We start from the raw sequence: 23,269 nt of genomic DNA on the forward strand, positions 1-23,269 counted from the left end.
TTATTTGTGTTGTATCTTACGTGTAATGTGGTACACAGGATATAGATGGGTCGCTGTAACACGAGTGTTTAAAATGTATGTTTGTATTTAGGCACGAGGATTGCATAGCACTTCACTTGCAGGTAAAATGTAATATGTGAGCATGGGGAATTGCACTTTTATTAATTCACGTGCAGTTGTACCGAGACTCCAATTGAGTGATTGATTAGTAATCAAGTCTTGGTACAGCTGCATAAAAGCAGCATGTTTTCACTCACTCTGGGTTGTGTGTTCGGTGAGTGAAGAATGGGTGTGGAGAGGAGAAAGTAGAAACGAAAGTAAATAATTGTTTTGGACTCACCATTTTTGTTTGATTGTGTGGCAAAGTGTAAGCCGTGCACATGGGGAAATATGTAGCTTATTGTATGTTTTTGGGTTCATTGTTAATATATTGATTTAATTAATTGTTTAGATGCTGTGATGCTCCGCCAGGGACAATTACATGTCTGCGTGGAGCAGCAGCTGAAAGCAATCAGCTGTTCCAGCAGACGGGTGGGAGTGTCTCAGCGGAGCGTCATTATAAAAGCATGGCAAGCGCTGTTATCGGGGATGCTGTAAGGTCTGCCGTTTTCACGGCACCTTGATTTATAGTTTGTGGTATTGTGTTTTATTTTGAACTTCTTGTACAGCGTGATGTACTAGTCCTCTGTGCGTTACCATCGCTGGTAACGTCACATGACCACCTTTATTTTACTTTCATTTTCTGTCTGTTTGTGAATAAAACCTGCACATCTGTGCTGGCGTTTTCAACTTCACCCCACGTCTGTCTCTTTGTGTGCTTGAACAGCGGCTACCCACACGCATGACACGAGGAAGACCCTGTCACAGTCTGTTAGTCCACTGTTTGTTTAAGTGTTAGTCCGTTTTGTTTCATCTCTTTATTTTGGCTAAAGTGCCATGTCCTGTGTTTTGTTTGTCTTGCAACCTTTTATTTTCTGCTTGTTTAATTAAATGTTGAATGGTAACAATCGCTCAGCTTCACCAAACTCAACCTCTCTGTTTATTTTGTGTTTGTCCTGTTTCTGGTCTGATGTCACCCACTGCAGCCGTCTTTGTGACATGTAGTGTCATCATGGGATTACCAGCACCTCCTAGACACAGACCAGAGCAGGAACCACAGTTTTTTGGAAATAATTAAAAAAAAAAAATGGAAGGCTGGAGAGATGGCTGCACTGACCTAGAGGAGCTCCTCGGCAGTCTGGAGGACCAAGGTTGGTGCTTCACCTGTGGGGCATACAGGCACACGGTGGTTGTCTGCCCCTTGCAGGAAGAGGATGAGGAACCAGCCCAAGAGAGGAAGGTGGGAAGAAGGAGCAGGAAGAGAAGGGGGAGAGGAAAGCTGCAACAGCAAGAGGAGGTCAGGGACGAGGACTTGAAGGCTTTTTTCCGGTACCTCGCAGCTGAGTTGTGCCCTGGCTGTGGGGTATATGGGCACACGTTGGCCCTATACCCCATGCAATATGCAGAGGGAGAAATAATGCCCAAGTGGGAGGAACCTGTGCATCCAGCGCCCAGATGGGGGGACCGTGAGAGTCCAGCGCCCAGAAGGGGGGACTGCGGGAATCCAAAGCCTGAGGGACAGCTTTTTCCACCACCACCAGCAGAGGAAGAATGCCTGCTGTTTCCACCTCCACCAGCAGAGGAAGAATTCTTGCTGTTTACCTCCACCAGCAGAGGAAGAATGCCTGCTGGCCCCATCTCCACCAGCAGGGGAGGAATGCCTGCTGGTTTCGCTCCCAGAGGGAGAGCCACCCCAGTCCCCTGCAAGTGAGGCAGAGCCGTCCCAGTCCCATGCAAGTGAGGAAGAGCCTCCCCAGTCCCCTGAAAGTGAGGGAGAGCCGCCCCAATCCCATGCAAGTGAGGGAGAGCTGCCCCAGTCCCCTGCAAGTGAGGGAGAGACGATTCCAGCCCTCTAACAAGGGTAGACTACACGGCGTTCCCAAAACCCGCACCCCAGCTTGTCCTGACTCCCTTCACGTCTTCACCCAAGGATGTCTGCCTCGCTTCGCCCAAGGATGCCTGCCTCGCTTTGCTCAGGGATGCCTGCCTCGCTTCGCCCAAGGATGTCTGCCTTGTTTTGCCCAAGGACGCCTGCCGCGCCCCATCGCCTGGGGTTGCCTGCCACTCCGCATTGCCTGGGGTTTCCTGCCGCTCCGCATCTTCTGGGGTTGCCAGCCACTCCACATCACCTGGGGTTGCCAGCCGCTTTGCATCGCCTGGAGTTGCCTGTTGCTCCGCATCGCCTGGGCCTGCCAGCTCTGCTTCGCCTGGGGTCACCGGAACTGCTTCGCCAGGGGTCGCCGTCAGCTCTGCTTAGCCGCAGGGGTCAGTGTAGTCGGAGCCCCGCCAGAGGGAGCTGCCGGCTATGAAGAAGGGGGAGAGGTCAGGAGACCACCTTCCTCAGCAACCTTTCCGCTGCCAGGTCTGCCCCGGCTGAATGAGTCAGCCTGGAAGCTGTCAGCAGATCTGCTAACAGCATTGCCCCTAGCAGTTTTTCCACTGCCAGGGGTGCAACTAGACAGAGCAACTTTTCCACTGTGGGAGCGGACCACCATGCTGTCAGCCGTGCCACTACCAGCAGGGGAGCTAACAGCATTTTCAGCCATGGGCCCAGTGAAGCCTCATTTCCCGGCCCAAGACTTTGACCTGGACTGCTGGGTTTTTAAGGGTGGAGGTATCCGTTGAGGCCAGGTGTGCTTTGCACAAGGGGGGGGGGGGGGTATATGTGGCAAAGTTCCCCACCCCTGGGCTATTTATTTGTGTTGTATGTTACGTGTAGTGTGTTAATGTTGCTGTATAGTCATGGTGTATAGATTGGTCTGTATAAGTGTGTAAAATGTATGTTTGTATTTAGGCACAAGGATTGCACAGCACTTCACGTGCTGGTAAAATGTAATATGTGAGCACGGGGAATTGCACTTTTATTAATTCACGTGCAGTTGTACCGAGACTCCAATTGAATGATTGATTAGCAATCGAGTCTCAGTGCAGCTGCATAAAAGCAGTTTTCACTCAGGGTTGTGTGTTCGGTGAGTGGAGAATGGGTGTGGAGAGGAGAAAGTAGAAACTAAAGTAAATAATTGTTTTGACTCACCATGTTTGTTTGTCTGTTAGTCCACTGTTAGTTAAATGTTAGTCCATTTTGTTTCATATCTTTATTTTGGCTAAAGTGCCATGTCCTGTGTTTTGTTTGTCTTGCAACCTTTTATTTTCTGCTTGTTTAATTATTAAATGCTGAGCGGTACCAATCACTCAGCTTCACCAAACTCCAGCTCTCTGTTTATTTTATGTTGGTTCCTGTTTCTGGTCTGACGTCACCCACTGCAGCCGTCTTTGTGACAGGGGCATATTCACTTTTTATACAGAATCTTCGAGATGGTCCAAAATTCTTGTCACAAGATGGTTTGCGGGTGATGTCAGACCAGGGAGGAGACAGACACAGCACTGGGGTATGGAAGTGCTGAAGCGTACATTTAACAAAAAGGAACAAAATAAAAGATTTCAACAAAACAAAACAAAACAATCAATCAATATGTATTTTACATAGTGCCTTTCATAGTGGACCACCATCACAGAGCTCTTTAAAAGATGAAGATGAACAATGCATAACACATTAAAGAATTCTTGAGAGTTGATTTGAAGTGAGCAACTGTGGGAGCTACAAACACTAAAGCTGGGAGAGAGTTACTGAGAGTCGGGGCCATGAAGCTAAAAGAGCGCTCTCCGAGCAAACCAGAGTCAGAGGATCTCAGCTTGCATGCAAGGACATAGCTGGTCAGCAGGTTGGAGAGATACTCTGGACCTGCATGTAAGCAAGCAGGAGAATTTTGAAAGTAGTCCTGAACTTTACAGGCAGGCAGACAGCACAGTGGCCAAAACAAACTAAATAAGTATCGTGCTAGTCTAAACTAGTACAAGTAGTAATTATTGTATTTTCTGGTTTATTTTGCTTTACCTCCTGACTCTCCTCTGCCTCTGAACACACTCAACCCAGTTCATCCAAAGCTGCAGGTTTTTATATTGATGTGGCTGTCTTCAACCTGGCAATTAATTAGCAAGTGTGAAGACAGCCACATTCTGCAGAAGTATTTCTGGTAGGAAAGGCTTTTAACTCCTTCCCTACCAAACAAAACATCAATAAATAATAACTAGTTTTTAACACAAATACATTTAAATCATGATACAAAATACACACAGGGGCGGGGTGTACTCCATCACAGTTCCATACTGATTTTTTTTTCTTTTTGCCCACATGATATTTATACCATAAAAAATGACTAGACAAAAACATTAGCATGATTTACTGTTTAACAAAACTTAATATCTTATTCTCCTAAAACATGCTCTTGGCTTCATCTCAGAATACTAGCTGCTGTAGTGTCTAATCTTCTGTCCATAATTATTTTTTTAAACAATAAGTGCATTAGAAAAAAGCACTGCTCAGTAAGTACACTTTTTTTTTTTTTTTTAATCATTTTAAACTAGTACCTTCCAGGCCATAGTTAATCTGTAACGCATTAATTTCAATGTTGTCTATATAAGGGTTTTCTTTTTTTAGAATATGCTTAGAAGCTTTATAAACTAGCAGCCATATGTCTTTGAAAGTAAAGCCTAGATTAAAAAAATAAAAATAAAATATATATTTTTTTTTTTTAAATCCCGTTTATCAAAAGCCATAGTAACAATGGCACGCTAAAAAAGTGAGCAGGTGTACTTGAGCCAAGGGGCATACTTCAATTAACAAAACATGGTCAGTAACCCCTACAGAACTATGTTGTAAATGATAGGAATGATTGGCTGGTCCCAATAGTTCGGGCACTAATCTCCATTTGGATCACAGAGGATTCTACGTTCAGCTGGGGGTGTTCATTGGACTTGCAAGGAGAAGGCCATGCAAATGAATCTCTGTGGTTTGCTTTGGGGAGTTGTGGAGCTCTGGCGCTCTGTTATGTGTGCCACTCGAGTGTTTGAGTAGAGAACTAGGCTTGTGCTTTAGTATTTGTAATTGTTTGCTGCCTATGGTTTCAAACAAAAGCATATGGGGTAAGAAGCTTCGCAGTGGGCTTTTCCAACAAGCCTTGCCTCCTCTGTTTTGTTTTTGTTTTTCTGCCGCATGTTGAATGTTGATTTTCTTTTACAGATTATGTTTAAATTGTGAATCATTTTGTTGATAAATTTGCAAGTGATCTATTTTTTTGTTCCCAACATATTAGACTTTTATGAACCTGCTTCAAAAAACATACAAATGAATCCAAACATAACATACCAGCAGTATATACAGTACCTCCCAAAAAATGAATTTGTATCACTAACAGGTATTTATTATGTCCTATTAATCTTGACTGTAAGTTAAAGATATGCTACAGTAGCAGGTTTTGGAAATATATTTAAATCTCATTCTGGTTGAATATCAATCACAATGCAGACCCAACAATATTCAGATATTCCTGAGATGAAAACTGAGCAAGACAGATCATAATTGATCTTTTAAAAAGCTGTCTGACTTCTGATAAGTGGAATGTGCACCAGACAGACTATGAAAAATAATATCTGATTGCAATCTCTACTGTGCACACCCAATTTCTTAACCTTTATCCCGCTTTAGAAATTTCAAAGTCTATTGTGAATACCACTCTTAGAATTACAGTAGAAAAGATTTGTACTGGTTATGGTTGTACAGGTTCATTGTTATCAAAAAGGATTTCAAGTTAATGTACTTGCATGCTAATTAAATCAGAAAGACCACGTGACTTGGTTTGTTCCAAATATTCAGTTTATAATTTCAGGGATAAACAGGCATCTTTTTAATTCTTTTTTTTTTTTTAATACCCCTTGAGGCAGGATGTCAGCAGGAAGCTGGCTCAATCAGTTTGCATGGGTGAACACAGCAAGCTTTAAGCCACGATTCACTGCACTTACAGAAAACCTGTAATAAAAACAGGCATTGGTATGTGGTCACTTCATTATTATTATTGGAGTTTTTTTGTAAATGTGTTAATCACAGATGTACCACCTTATTAGCTTTGAAACTGTTGTTAAAATCAATGGTTTCAGTAAAGATTATTCAGGAGTAAGTAAGTAAAATAAGCACCCAGCTAATGTTTTATGTTTATTGTATGAAAATGTAGAGCTCTAAAAACTGACAGCTAAAGAAATAAAAAATATATAACTTATATTATTAGGGTTGCCACTTCTGAGACACAAATAATTGGCCACTGGCCACCCCACCAACAAAAAGGGTCCTTGTGATGACTATCTCAATATTACAAAAAATATTTTAGAGACTATCTTACACAAAATAAATAATGCAACATGTGCATTTTTATGTTATTTTATCATTATACTTACCTTATAGTGTGTTGAGGAGGATGCAAGTTGGTGACACAATGAAGCAGCAAATGGACTGATAGGTGCCGATGATTGGCATCCGCAGTTGTGTACAAGTTAAATTGGGTAGGTATACTGCTTCATTGACACTTCAGTACAAAAAGCAAGCATTCCAGGTTTCCCAGGATGCTTAGAATACATGAGCGTAATCTGGCATCAAATTCAATCAGCTAAAAAGGAGAGGAAGGAGCTGCATGTGACATTCCGGGATTTGGCTAATGCATATGGTAAAGTGCCACATGAACTTCTTTGGGCAGCATTTGATTTTTTCAGCGTACCTATGACAATTACGCATTTAGTGAAAGCCTACTTTGGAGATTTGCAATTTAGTTTTTCAACTTCAGAATTCAGCACTACATGGCAATGCCTAGAAGTTGGAATAATGGCAGGATGTACTGTTTCTCCAACGGCTTTTACCATGGCAATGGAAGTAATTATAAGGGCATCAAAATGGGTAGTGGGAGGAGAGCGCTTGGCTTCTGGAATGTGATTACCACCAATTCGAGCATACATGGATGACATGACAACAATGACTACAACAGTAGCCTGCACTAGTTGGTTATTGGGCAAATTAACCAATAACATTGAATGGGCATGAATGCAATTCAAGTCCACTAAATCAAGGAGCTTCTCTATAATTAAAGGTTAAGTAGTAGAGAAAAGGTTCTACATTAATGGTGAGAAGCAGAGAAGCCAGTGAAAAGTCTAGGGAGATGGTACAACAGAGCTCTAAAGGACACAGTTCGTGTGGGAGAAGTTAGACAACAAGCAGTGGAAGGGTTGAAGAGCATAGACAGCAGTGCTTTACCGGACAAACTGAAACTCTGGTGCTTTCAGTTTGGTCTACTGCCAAGACTGCTGTGGCCACTGACTGTGTACGAGGTTTCCTTGACAAGAGCTGAGAAGTTGGAAGCTTTAATCAGTTCATACATCAGGAAATAGTTGGGAGTTCCAAGCTGCCTCGGAAGAGTGGGACTTTATGGTAAAGGAATAATGCAGCTACTAATCTCTACTCTAACCGAGGAGTTTAAGTGTGCCGAAGTCCAACTGGAAATGACATTAGTAGATTCACACGACAAATGCATAAGGGAGGCAGCACTTGTGTTGAAAACTGGAAGAAAATGGACGGCAAAGAAAGCTGTGGAAGATACTAAGGCTGCCCTTCGAATCAGAGATATTATGGGGCAAGTTCAGCATGGAAGAGGAGGTCTTGGTCTCAGTTCAGCTCCTCCTACATTGCAAAAGGCAACCCAGCTCAACAGAGAAAGATGGTAGTCAACGAGGTGCAAAAGCAGGAGGAGAGGATCAGGTGTGTAAAGGCCGTTTCCCAGGCCAAGCAGAGAGAATGGATGAGATGCGAGAGTGCGGAACAACGCAAGATCGGCTGGCAAGACCTATGGACAATGGAACAGAGCAGGATCAGTTTCCTCATCAGATCAACATATGATTTTCTCCCCTCACCACAGAACGTAAGCCTCTGGGTGGGTGAGGATCCCTCATGTCTGTTGTGTTCATCACCTGCAGTATTAAGGCACATTTTGACAGGATGTAAGGTGGGTCTTAGCCAAGGACGGTTACTTGGCACCATGACCAGGTGCTGCAATGTTTGGCCTTAGCATTGGAAGACAAGTGTAACCTGACCAATATGTTGCCACCAGTTCCATCAAAGCATTACGCACAAGACAATATTTCTTTGTCCAGGAGAGCAACCACCAAAAAAAGGTGTTAAAACCAAGCCTCGCCCAGGACAACATGAAGCTGCTGGAGACTGGAAGATACTGGCAGATATTGGTCATGGCTTATTTTTCCACCTGAGATTGCCACCACTAACCTTCGACCATCTTGTGGTCTGGATCAGTACGCCTTGTTCATCTGGTAGAGTTAACAGTGCCATGGGAGGATGATGTGGTTGAGGTGTATGAGAGGAAGAAACTTCGGTATGCTCAACTAGCTGCTGAAGCGGAACAGCGAGGATGGAGAGTCCGAGTTTACCCAGTGGAGGTGGGTTGTTGAGGATTTGTGGCACACTCTACATCCCGGTTTTTCAGAGATGTCGGGTTCAGTGGCCAAGAGTTGCGTCGCACAGTGAAGAACTTATCTGAAGCAGCAGAAAGGAGCAGCAACTGGTTGTGGTTGATACGGAAAGATTCTGGATGGGGATCTCAAGCACAATAGAAAGAAAGCAACGCTGATGAATGGGTAAGTAATCTGGGCTGAGCTGAGTGGGGGACAGAGGGGGGTGGTGCTGGGATGCCAGAATCGACGAAACACAGAGGACAGAATTTGCCAACTTGAATACCCCAGAGATGTATTCTACTTAGCTCAATCCAGACGGTTGTCATGCTGATGTGCAGGGGAGACCACACTGTGGTTGATCCCCGGAGCCAGCATCGCAGCCATTGTGTGTGCTGATGCGCTGGGGAGGCAAAATAAGCTGATCCCTGGAGCCAGCATTACACTAAAGCCATCAACAGCAGGCAGAAGGATATCTACATCAACAGATAGAAAGAAACGCAAATGGATGGAGATGTAGATGGATCACATTAGTTTACTGTAAAGCTTTGTCTTAGGTGGTGCTTATCTTGGTGATAGCCGAGTTCAAATCAGCATGAAGTTTCATCTACTCTCATGTAATGGAAATCTGTAAGCTTCAGATGGGCTAAAAAATATGTAACTATGTGCAAACAGGTATGATAACTTTTAATTACTAACAATTACTGTACCTTTAATAATGTATAGAATAAAGTTAACATGCAGAAGTACCTACTGATGATATATAGCTATTAACCTATTCTATCATATTAAGCATACACAATAACTAAGCTTTGCAAATCATTAAATTAATGCAATTCAGTAAACTTTAACACCTACAGTTAAGGTAATGAAATATGGTAATTAAATGTACCATATACCAAACTTTGAAAATGACCAAAGAATACAATTCAATACAACTTTGACACATTATAGAACTTTAGGAATCATTTAAACTTAAAAATTTAGTACAATGTTTATATACTTTGATATGTGCATCTATATACATTGTGTGCTGCCCCCTCCTGTCCATGGTCAGCAGTGGAATATCCTGGACCTGAACCAGTGACCTCCAGGCTATAGGATGCATCCTGAACTCCACAAGGAGTGCCTTTACCAGATGTGCCACTTGGGAGCTCCTGTTAACTGTAACAATTTAAAGCACAAAATGCTCTATCTAAGGTATTGGTGATTGAATAACTGCCTCAGTCTGCTAGTCATAACTAAATCTCATAGCCATTTTATCAGCAGAAGCTGTGTGCGTAATACACCACGTGTAATTAATCACATGATTACAGGTGCATTTGGTTGATTAGACAGTACGGTTAACCAAAGATCGGATAACTGACTCTCCACTGTATGTTGGACCATAAGAGTAGTTAAAGAGTTATTTGCGCAAGTACCTCTAAATTCTAACGAGAATGTGATTTAGGGTACCAGCTATTCTGTGCTCCATAGCAATTTAGATAAGACGAGGCCTAAAGGTATGGTTGGTGCCCCAGTTGTTCCTGATACTGATATGTGTGGGTTTGTAAAAGAACCCCAAGGTCACAGAAAAGTGTAGTCTGTTTTAGTGAGGTTGCTGGTCAGACAGAAATGAGGAGAGAAGAAGAACTGGAATATCAGCTCACAAATAAAATCTAGCTAAAACACCCAGATAATTCAATACAATTAGAAGAAAACCTCAATTTTGTATACAAGACTTAAAAATAAACTATATTAACCTGGATTGCCATTGAAGAAAGGAAATAATGAATTATTATATAGAGCCCCATGAATTTTTTTTTTTTTTTTTTTTGTTTTATTTTTCACATTTAGTTTTATTTCGTTTTATTAGATATACATTAATAAAAACAACTCAAATAGATGTATATCAATAATAGTATACATAAAGTTTTAACTACATACATCATTTTTATTAAACATTTTTCTGCTTTTTTATAACATTATTACAAAAACAGACCTTGCATAGAAAAATTATTTAGTTACCATAATTTCTCATTAGCGGCAGTAATGGTAATGTACAATCCCCCACTCTCTAATTAACTGCCTATTTACAGTAAATACTGCCCATGCCCTCTATAAAACTACAATAAGATCAAATTAAAATAAATATATACAGATGAACCCGTTTTATATCACCTCACTTAATATCATACCCTGTTTACTATCACGATTTAAAAAAAAAAAAACACTTGCCATGCACCATAGGCTCTTTGAGAAAATACCTCCCTTAATATCATCTCACAAACATGCTTATTGTCACGTTTTGTGCAGCCTGTCAGATGCTGATTGGCCGGTAATCACAGGATATAATTAATTTCCAAAGCAACTAACAACCAATAATCATCTCGGCTGACAAACTGACATTTTTGTACAGCCTGTCAAATGGTGTGTGGGTGGTCTTTACGGGATACAGTTCAGTTACAAAACACCAGCGCCAAACATAGTCAGTCTTATTCAAATGCACACCAAAAAAAAAAAAAGAAGCGTAATTCCTAATTGATAGCTCTCATCAGTCGACAGTCGACTTTTTTTTTTTAGACAATGACGCAAACAGTTTTATTCCAATTAATGATACAAATCGTATTTGTCCTGCAGTAAACTACACGCATTTCTTTAAATGTAAAGAAAGACTAAATGAACAGTATTAAAACACTGCTCTTTAAATCACTGTTACTTTTCTTTCTTTTTTTTCTCACTCTAATGTGCTGTCACAGACAAACGTGAAACTCGGTTTATATGACCCGCTTTATATCACAAATTATGCCTGCACGGCAATAATGAATAAAGCGGGTTCATCTTTATTTATACTGCCCTACTCTTGTGGAGCTGTCCTAATAATTGCACATACAGAAATCTACCCATTAAAAAAAAAAAAAAAATGATAGGAATTGTATTTGAAGCTTAGGGAGGTATACAAGTGCTGTATATAACAGTCTACAACAAGCTTGGGGTTTCTCAGTATTTAAACACTAAGCAAAGCAGATTAATTCATTCAAATTCATTCAAAACCAAAACCACATTTGCTCCAGTGCACTTGAAATAAAACAAAGAATTAGCATATTAATACAAAATATAATCAAATAGACATATTTTCTCCAAAAGGAATAAACAGCTAATGCTTAATGACGGTATATTTTGACTCGCATTCCAGCCGACAGTTGCAAAATCGTTAGTTTGTCTACTGTAAACCTGGTTCCCTGAAAGAGAAGATGGCCACCAAAACATCGTTATGGGATATACGTCTGCCTATTGGTAGGTGTCACTGAGCTCTTTCTATCATAGGCTCCGTCCTCTCGGTGACCCCCTCGGTCCCGCCTACCGAGGGTATTTAACCGTCACGCAGGGGAGCCACACCCTCTTTTCACGACAAATCGACACGACCTCGCGGTTGGTGGCCATCTTTTCTTTCAAGGAACCAGGTTTACGGTAGGTAAACTAACGTTCCCTTTCAATTCGAAGATGGCAACAAAAACATCATTATGGGAAAATGAGTACCAGAGCCTTCGCAGGGAAGAAAAGAATAGCAGCATATGAGGGACGCCTAGCCCTACCTGACCAAGGTCAGTGGTGGGAGCGTGCAACCTCATGGACCCTAGTGCCCATAGAGGGCAATGAGGGATTTATAATGTTCAGGCGATAGAACCTGGAAAAAGTATGAGGGGTAGCCCAGCTAGCCGCATCACAAATCTCAGCCATGGAGGCACCTCAAAAGAGGGCCCATGAGGTAGCCACACCTCTCGTGGAATGTACATCTACCTGCCCAGGCGGGGGTAAGCCAGCACCATCATACGCAGTAGAGGCTCTGTCTGCAATCCAATGCGACAGTTGCTGCTGGTCATACTGAGGCATTGCAAGTATTTATTTGAAGTATTTCTTTGTATAGACCTTCCAATTAAAAAATGTAATTCTATTTTAACCAGTTGTGTTTGTGTACTGGAATTTTCGCTGTAAATGTGTTCCCATCCCACTTTGTATTTCCCACCACTGGTTTGTTTACCTCTGTCTGTGTCTGTTATCCTAGCTTGCATGTGGGCATGTTCTGTGTCTCCCCTGTGATCAAGGTTGCCAGAACTCTGTGAGAAAAAAAAGCCAACTGGACTTGAAAAAGAAGCCCAAAAGAAGCCCAACCACCACTGTGCGTCATTTCCGGTCACGTGAACATTAAATTGTCTACAGATCGTTTTGATGACATCAAAGACCACCTAGCAACCATACTTAACAGAGACGGTGGCCATGTCGGTGGGCTCATGTGTGAATTTTACCGATACACGTCATTGAACAATGTCGGAAATGGCAGCAATTTCTCACTATTTTAGGAAATGAGATGGATCGTCTAAGAAAAGATATATATAATTGGTAATTAAGATCTGTGTGCTATTTCTGAGCAAACATGAAGCCAGGACCTGCAATTATTGCCAAGCGTTTGTTTTCGGACATAACAATTGATATGAGTTGTACACCTAGCCCATACACCCTCGAAGATTTGAGATGCCATATCAACCACTATTAATATGTGCATGGTTAAACGATAGAGAGACAGTACCCAATTTCACCTTGTTGCAGTAAGATATTAACGTAGTATTTTGTTGGGAAACACGATCATCTATAATTGCCACAAACAACAAAAAAAATTAGAAAAAACCAAACACTATGGTGGTTTTTACAATTTTCCTGGGTTTACAATTACTCTGTTTATCGTGTCACATTTTACTGAGAAAACATGAAAAAATATATATATATATATATATATATATATATATATATATATATATATATATATATATATATATCATATATATATATATATACAGTACCAGTCAAAAGTTTGCGTACACTTGCTGGAAACTAGTTTTTTTACGTTTCTGTAAATACTTGAAAGTAAAAACACGTTACAATATACAAAACAAAACATAAGGAGTATCAAAGCATTGTTCAAGAAAATTGAAAATTGTCTCTAAATCTTGGATTCCTCCACCTTTTTTCCTTAATAACTGCCTCACAACACAAGGCATTCAGTTAATAAGTTTCAGCAGGAAATCACTGACATGTCTTCCCAGCTCTTCTGCAGCAACTCCTAGAGATGTTGGGCACTTGTGGGTAGCTTTGCTTTGACTTTTGTGTCTAGTTTCGTTCCATACAAGTTCTATGGGATTGAGGTCTGGAGACTGGGCATGCCAGGTCATTAGATTGAGTTGTCCTTCACTTTCCTTCTTCGCCAGATAGTTCTTACACAACTTTGGGCTGTGTTTCGAGTCACTATCTTGCTGAAGAATGTAGGACTGCCCAACTCGCCATAATCCTGATGGAATGGCATGCCTCTGAAGTATGCTATGACAGCCATGCTAGTTGAGCTTGCCATGGACTTGGTAAACATCACCAACTCTGTCACCTGCAAAGTAACCCCAGACCATGACACTGCCTCCTCCATGCTTGACAGTGGGATCCACACATGCAGAACTCATGCGCTCATCCTCTGTGCGTCTTACAAATACTCAGCGGTTGGACCCAAATATTTCAAGTTTTGACTCATCAGTCCATAAGACCGACTTCCACTCCTGAAACGTCCAGTTTCTGTGTTTTTTGACCCAGGCAAGTCTCTTCCTCTTATTCTGCACACTTAACAATGGATTCAGCTGAGCTTGGATTTCAGGGGCAGTTAATTGCTGGTTTCACAGACTTGTGACTCGAATGAACTTATTCTTTGATTCTGAGGTCACCCTTGGCCTGCCTGTCCTTGTTCAGTCCCACTTCTCACACTACATGTGACAACAGGATAGCACCAATAATGAGACTCAATAATGAAATCTGCAGTTTAAAGCACTGCACGTTTATTAACAAAATAAACAAAACAAATACTGGACCAAAGAAAACAGGCAGAGTAGCCAAAATAAAAGGTTTACACAAAACAAATACTAAACAAATTCTGCTATTCAGACTGGGCAATGGCCTTCACTGAAGAGTCTCCAAAACACAGCACAAACACACTCGCCAGCATTCCTCTCTAACACCTTCACCAGACAAAGGATTTCTCCCTGTTTTTATATATGTTAGTCAGGGGTCCAGACAGCCTAAATAGTGAAGGCGTTGACACTCTTTGCTACAATTTGCAGGCCAGTGTTCTATTAAAGTTTAGACCTCAAGGATAAGAATCAAGAGGCCTGCTCGGTTGGAACTCTTGGCCACTATGAGAAATTAGGTCATTTTGATGAAATCACCAAGTTCACAAATTGTGAAAATACCAAAAATAATATGAAGCCTTATTTTGTAGCTAATTAGTTTTACTTTTGTTTCAGCATTATTTTACTTAACAAGTAGACTTGGTTTTGAAGATATTGGTCAGTATAAACTTAAAATTAACATAGTAAATGAAACAATTTCAAAATCAAAAAATGTTTTTCTGAATTTTCAAATTTGACTGCTTAATATTTATTAAATTACTTAAACCCAAAATTGATTTTAGTACTATGCATTCAGAAATAACATACTTAAGGAAATGAAAAGCATCCAAAATTGTAAAATAGCAGCATTTTGATGACATCTTAAAACCAAAAATCAACAAGGAATGTTAAATTTAAAATAACAATCCACTTAATATGGTCCTTTTAAAAAATCAGTTTTATGTTTTAACACAGGGTCCACTTTGTTTCCTCATCACTAGGTGCCACAAACTGCCCCTCATTACTGTGAAGCATTTGCAGTGCCCCCATGTTTATAAACAGGAGGACAGAACTCTGCACTTAAGGCCACATAACTCGTTTCAAAATATTAGTCATATATCGTAATTGTGAAAGTAAAAAAACAATTTCAATAATCTAAACGAAAAAGAAATTATTCAAACTATTTCTACCTACAATTTGCTTCATGCTACTTAGCCTTTTCCTGTGCCCTCATTGCTAATGACAGCTCCAAGACTTGATTTAATCCTAAAAGTGAAATAACATAAAACAGCCATAACACCAAAAATACCAAGGAATCATTAGGAATGCCATTTGTAGGTCAGTTGTTGGTTCCAACATCCACACAAATGCCGCTAAATTCCTTGTCGTCGAAACAATGGTTTATTAGTCTTTTGCACTAAAAATTGAGCCTGTTGTATATTATCTGAGATATATATATATATATATATATATATATATATATATAGATATATAGATAGATAGATATAGATAGATATATATAGATAGATAGATAGATAGATAGATAGATAGATAGATATTGAATGAAGCTTAACAGTAGTGGCTTTTAGAAGTACTCCAGGAAGAGCATTTGTAAATGCCAAGTTTTAAATGGTATTTAAATACCAAGCATTTTTTTTTCTATACTAACTTCACAATTTGCAATAAACTGAAGTGTGAATTAAATAAAATTAGCATCAAGGCATTATAGAGCTAATGGCAGTAATTGTTGTCTGTCACCCACTATTCCTTCCTTTCTCTATAAACTGTATAGAGCATTGGTCACGTTTTGTTGCATAGTTTTTAAGTACCCTAAGGACAGATCACTGCAGCTCCCCGTTTGCCTCCTGTTTGAATGTGGGCTTAACCTGCCACAACTTATTGTATTTATACTGAGAGAGAATGTAAACTCATTCAGCATGCTTTTATGGTAAGTCAGAAATGCAAAGACATGCTTCAGGCTAGCAATGATGCAAATACATTTCTAAATATATGAATGGGATGGAGCTAGAAATAGGGTTTTGTTTTCCTATGAAACCCATTCATGTGCCTCTCATACCACTCAATGGGTATGTTAATTCAGTAGAGCATTTTGGAAGCAGAATAGTTTGAAACATGAAAGTGTATAATTCAAAAGTACAATCTAAAGGACAAACCAATGTCCTTTAGATTGTGGCTTGATTTTAGAAGAAACATCTTAAGGATGAAATTGTGAATAACGAATGTAAGTAAGCTTGGAATTTAAAAAAATTCCAATTGTTATTACCCATATAATTATGTTGTGCTGAACACTGTTTTTGTAGAATGTTTGGGTTTGTAGTAGGTGTTCTAGCTATTAAGAGATTTACAAGCAGATGACTTTAGGATTTTTAAAGAGATCTGGCCTTATAATGTTTGTAAAACACATGAACATTTAGGAAATGCTATTTACCCCAGGTACATACAAGAAGTATGTGAGTACCCCAAGGATGTACAGAACCAACTTTTCTACATGAATGATTAGCTATTTAAGGCACAGAACCTGAAGAAGAGGGTTTACCATCTTGTAAGGCCCGCCTCAAGTCATTAAATGTCCCAAGGTGAAATAAAGTTGTTGAAAATAATGATCCAGTTGTATGATTTCTTCAACTCGTCATTCAAATCAGAGACTATTGTGGTGACTGAAGCAGAATTAGTCTACGTTGACAGACAACATTCAGAGGATGTGTACAAGAACAGAGATTGTCTTTCATCAAGCAGACAAAGGTAAAATACACAAATACTGTATTTAAGTATTTTCTGGCGGATTGCTTTGGAACAGTGATTAAACATAGCTTGAAGATAACAGTCTAAGGGCCTCATTTACCAAAAGGGTGCTAAACTTTATCATGCGCGATAATTGCCATTAATGTGAACGTTCATGATTTCCTTATTTACTATTGCAATTGTATTCATTATCACTTGAGATACTTGGCATATTATGGTGCACACTATGGTAATCAGAATGAATATGTGATTTTTATTGTAATGCATCATGATGTATTTAAATGAGAATCTAGCTCAGAATAGTAAGATGAGCCTTATTCACAAGGCATTTATTATAGGATGTTAATTTTAGTGTGTGCATTAAAGTGACACATTTTTTCATTATAATTAGGGGATATTACTTTTTTTTTTCTACAAGAACCCTCATGTCATAAGATTAACAAAATGTGCTTCAACTTTAACCAAACAGACACAATTCCCCTTGCTTTTTAACTGTCACAAAGCATGGAGTTCAGGTCAGGGGCATTTTATTCAATGCCTGCTATTCACCTTAAAATAACTGAGGCTCGCTTGAATGTCACATAAACACAATATGCTCATGATATTTCATGCATTACTGCAATGCTGTCAATTTTTTTAAACAGTAATTTGATTTGATAATTTACACCTGTTTGCATATCACTGACCATTAAGTGGGAAGAGAATGTCCCTTTAATCATTTCTTGTGCTTCCTTGACCTATATGTAATTTGAGTGTGATCTTTCAACAATAGAAAATGAATCTATTTAAAGCTGGCCTTGGTGATCTCTGAAACCTATATACCCTTATATACCTTTTAAACTCAAACAGTATGAGTCGAGTTTTAGTACAAGAAGTGACCCCCTTGTCCAAAAGAATAGAATTGCAGGGTAATGTACTATACCAAATACAATAAGTTTAAAAGCTTGTTTGAAAAATGAATTTATCTTATATATATATATATATATATATATATATATATATAATAATATATATATATATATATATAATATATCTGTGTATGTGACTCCAGCCATGTCGGTACAGTTAGGCCTTCCCCAAGGGTGGCACTTTGAAAAATAACCAGTTTTTTTTTCGGGTAATGATTTAAAAAAAAAAAAAAAAAACGCACACACACACAAAGTGCATGATACATATTTAAATACTATATAGTACACATACATTTAGTCCCTTCAGATCTGTAGATCTATAGACCTTTTTCTGTACTGGAAACATAGAAATAATAATAATAATAATAATAATAATAATAATAATAATAATAATAAATAATAATAATAATACTCAGTTTGAATACAGTTACGTTAAATACGTTTCATGCTGCAGGTTACTTTGAAACATCTATCGGCCATAATCCGTTGTTGTTGTTGTTGTTAATGTAATGTTGTTTTTGTTGATTCAAGGTGATGCAAGGGTCCCAGTAATGGAGGTTTGATTTATTTCTCAATTGGAACACAGCGTAGTTTACACAAAACAAAAGCATATGCAAGTATATTTTACTGTTCCTTCTCTTTCTCTCGCTTTTCCTGTTTATCCCTTTTTTCACATCCGGTTCTTCTAACTTTATTGTTGACCAGTCTCACTTTGGCAAACATAGTAGTCCAAAACAAAACTTAAAGGTGCTGTCTGATAAATAAACATAAATATTTCAGTCTTACATGGTATCCAAGCAGATCATTGTGAGTAATGTTTTTCTCCTACTGTCTGAATTCTGTACTTTGCAACTACGCATTTTGGAGTGCATGTGGTTTTTCTTAGTAAATCTACTTCATTAAAATATTTTTTTAAAGGCTACTTATCTTATCTTTTTGGTAAGAAACTGTGGGCCCGATCTTCGAAAGGTTTGCGCACCGCGCAGATGGGTATGCGCGTCGCAAATGGCCGTTGTGCCGAAATTGTGCCAAGTTGCCATATTCGAGATGTCCTTTTGCGGATCACAATCCATTAAAATGTGTACATCATGCAATATGGGGGGAGTGGCCAACAATATGCATGATCCCTGTATATTCGAAGGTATGCGCCAAGCACAAAACCAGGTTTGTGACGCACAGAATAAGGCTTATAAAAAAAACTGCGCATCGTCGCGACCGAGACATGCTTACTCATCTATGCCACATGCTGCATGATGACTTGGCCAGAACAAACCTGCGCAGTCATGCCTTGTCTGAGCAATTGGTAGTGTCTGTCTGTCAGTATGTGTATCCTGGCTACTGGGACCTTCCAGAAGGTAGCAGGTTATACAGTGGGGATCACCCAGTCAGTGGTGTCCCGCCACCTCAACTGGTTCATAACCGCGTTGTTGCAACGTACTGAAGAACATATTATATTCCCCAGTACCAGAGCAAACAGGGAGGAGATAATGCAGGGTTTCTATGAGGTCGCGCACCTGCCATATTGCTGTCCGGTACCTGTTCCAGTTGTCCTGTTCTAGCAGGATTCCAGTTGATTTCGGAATAGTGGGAAATTTGAATAGCTATTCCATGCCATGTAAACAGGGTATTCCGAATTAATCCATCCGTATTCTGGACACCAGTATTGCGAAAACATGATACCGAATACTCACTTAGTATTAGAATACTATCGGAATACTAGCCCTTCTAGATACTTTTTTCAGAAAACCAGTTTTGTTTTCTAGACACACAAGTCGACGGCTTGTATGCCCAACAAAGCCTTTGTAAAAACTGTGCACAAATATATTTGTACTTGTATGACCCCAAACTGGTTGCCGACTATGCAATATCTTCCCTTTTTTAATTTCTTTTTAAAAAAAAAAGGTTTTTAGTAGATCAACAGTCAATACCAGAATATATATATATATATATATATATATATATATATAATATATATATATATATATATATATATATATATATATAGATTATCCTTGTAGTCACATTGAGATTAAAACCTCTTTTACAAGTGAGACCTAGCCAAGCAGGTAGCAGCAAGTCAATCGGACAACAAGAACAATACACAATAAAATACAATTAAGACACAGACAAATCACATTTAAAACAATAATCAAAATACACAAAAGTAGTCAACTATTTAAAACAATTACAACTCCCAGTCACGAAATCATGCGGTTTACTCTTAAATTGCAATAAAGATATCTGGGTCTGCAGCTTTAGTTTGGACTGGAACTCATTCCAGGACCATGGGGCATAATAAGCAAAGGATCCTTTACCAGCCTCAGTAAGCACATTTTGGATTTTAAATTGCAAAAAAGAATGAGAATGAGAGGCTATGGTTACTATGGGAAGCAATAAGGTATTCATTTAAATAAGAGGGGATTTTACATTGAATAGCCTTATATACCAGAATATACCAGTGCTTCAACCTGCATAAAGCCAAAGAAGTCCAGCCTACCAAATTGTATAATATACAATGATGAGTATTAAATCTTGTATTTGTAATGTACCTCAATGCTGCATGATATAGCGAGTCCAGTTTATCTAAAGTTGATGGTGATGCAAACCTATATACTGCATCACCATAGTCAATTTGCGGCAAAAACACACAAGCAATAAGCCTTTTTTTTGTTTCCATAATAACATATATAACATGTTCATATCATAGTGACGTTCATAGCATATTCCCATGCCCAACAGACGAGTGTGGAAACATGCACTCACCTCTGTCCAGCACACTGCCTTTCTTGTTGTGCATATGCCTGTTCTGTTTTTAATACGGTCCTATTAGCATATGGTAATGCATTGGTAATTAGAAACATGTGGTGCAAATGTATTCTAGGTGGACATTCAATACGCACATAGCGCAATTAAATTTGAATTGGGCGAAAGTCCTAATTCGTCTGAATACACCAATTTTGCTATTTCCAATAATTGCGCATCGCTAGTTCCAATAACTGCGCACCGCTGGCTCAAATAGTGTCAGAGTAACAGTCCACTCTGGAGTTGGGTACCTATACAAAGTATAGGGGGTGGGGGCCTGCACCTCCCCCAACGCCCCGAACCAGGTAGAAGCACCGCCACATGGACAGCTTGTGTACCATGTGCAGTACAATTGCTTAGTGTTTAGGTGTCATCGTACAGTCAACTGTACAGAGACTGTTCATTTATAGACAAATCATAGTAGGCTACAATTAACATTTTAGGAGCGTATTCAGAATTAAATATTATTCTTACAAAAAAAATGTCATAACGAAAAAAATCCATTCCGGCGACACTCAAAACCTTACAAACGGGGCTTAATCATGATGTTCAAATGGGTGAGTAGAATGAATAACATAACGCATTTCTGTGTATTGTGATAATAAAAATGCTTGATTGATGTTTACTTTGCAGGTTAATGAACTTGTTACATTTAAAAATCAGAGTTTGCTACCACAGTAGACTTTGTCACAGCACGACTTAGAAAAATCATTCATTTAAAAAAAAAAAAAAAAAAAAAAACAGTATCCAAAGACTTTTTGGCTGTTGTGTGCAGTTGCTATATTGGTAGTGAATGTGCAGACAGATGTTGTTTTCTCTCTGATTTAGTTCCTGAAAGGAATAGTTGCCATAGTTATTATTATTGACGTATACGTTGTCTTTATTTCGCCGACCAGAGACCCGCACTTACAACTGCATTGGCATATTTCTCAAATTAATAATTGATATCCAGGTAGCAAAAAGAGAGCTGTTTTGGGTCAGGTAATTTAAAATCTGATGGGTACCTGAGTTTTCGTTACCCTTGCTGACCTCTAATATATATACAGTATCATCTTCATATATTTAGATGTATGACGTGATGCTGATGTGTTTTAGATAAGATTTACTGGATTCTTTTGTACTTTTTAACAGCTATTTATTAACTTTCTGTTTACACACTCACCGTGTGTTTAATAACAACACATCACATTATGTTTACACAAAAACGTTGATAAAGTCTCCTGAAGATTGTACGCTGATGCATCCTGCTCCTCTGTTCCAACAGAGTTGTTGACTTAGCTCCTATTTATATGTTAACACCTTCATTAGAATGCTAATTTATATTTTGAAGTGACCCTCAAATCCCTTCTCTTTTGTATAAGGTATTGGTTCCTTTTGAATGGAAGGCCTATGCAGCCAAAGTAACTGGTCCCTCATTAGCATTTTCCACTGGTGATGGAAAATGATAATGAGGCTTGGGAACCCTCTGATATGAAAAATAATGAATTCTGGCCAACTCAGATATTTTGGATGGAAAGAATACCTAGCAAAATAGCCCTCTGTGATAAACTTCAAATGTATAAACAAAACAGTTATCAGTCCAGAACCATTACTCCCTGTGGGAAACTCCAGCATGTGTCTGGACCAGCGGTTTTCAAACTGGGGTACGCGTACCTTTGGGGGTACTCGAGCGCTCCTCAGGGGGTACGCGAGAAAAATCCTGTAATGGCGGAAAACTGATTTTTTTATTATTATTTATTTATTTATTTATTTACCACAATGTAGTACTTTGCGACTTAGCAATCGAATTAACAATTTTGAATCTCCTTTCAAATAAAACCACAACTGTACTGGTGTACGTTTCCTTTCTGTTGGGCGAGGTTAACTATAAACACCCAACCGGCTGCTGACAGTGAGTGAGCGTTGAGCGCACACAGGGCTAAATTACATATTTAAATAGCATGGTGGTGGTCTGCAGTCTGTAGGCTAAAAATCATTGTATGATGTTGCTTCTTTTAAAAATGTGTAGTATTTACTAGGCAGGGTTGCTTTCTGGAGTTTAAATGTTCAGTGTTTGTAGTTTAGTTTAATCAGTACAGTGTATTTGACCTAAGTTTATGTTTTTAAATAACAGTATTATTGAGTTAAGCAGGCACCTGTGCTGTCCTGCTTATATATGACAGTGAAATCACTACGTTGGAGCTGGAGCATACACGACTGTGTTATCTTTACTTTATGTGTTTTTTTGACTAATTCGTTGAAGAACTCCTTTGTCGAGTAATTGCATTAGCCTATTAATATACAGCCTCTAATTATTAGGCTAATAAAAGTAAAAGCACAGAAAATGGAATCGCAGATTTTAAAAAATATATAATAATAATAATAATAATAATAATAATAATAATAATAATAATAATAAATCCCTAACTCCTGGATTGTGAAGTGTCTGAAATTGGATTCCCCACTCCAGACCTATTGAGTGTGTTCATATCATATAGCCAATGCCCATCAACAAGTTGTCTGGCAGCTGATTAACATGAACAGACGACTGAACTAAACACTAAAAGTCATTTTTGACTGCATGATATAAATGTCACCATTCTATTTTAATCAAATTTAGTTTTTGGAAATAATCACTTCAAAACAATGTGTTTATTCTGGCTGGATATGATACTGCACAAGACATGCATAGCATTT

The sequence above is a fragment of the Polyodon spathula genome, chromosome 1 (assembly GCF_017654505.1).
Source record: "Polyodon spathula isolate WHYD16114869_AA chromosome 1, ASM1765450v1, whole genome shotgun sequence".
NCBI classification, from domain to species: Eukaryota; Metazoa; Chordata; class Actinopteri; order Acipenseriformes; family Polyodontidae; genus Polyodon; species Polyodon spathula.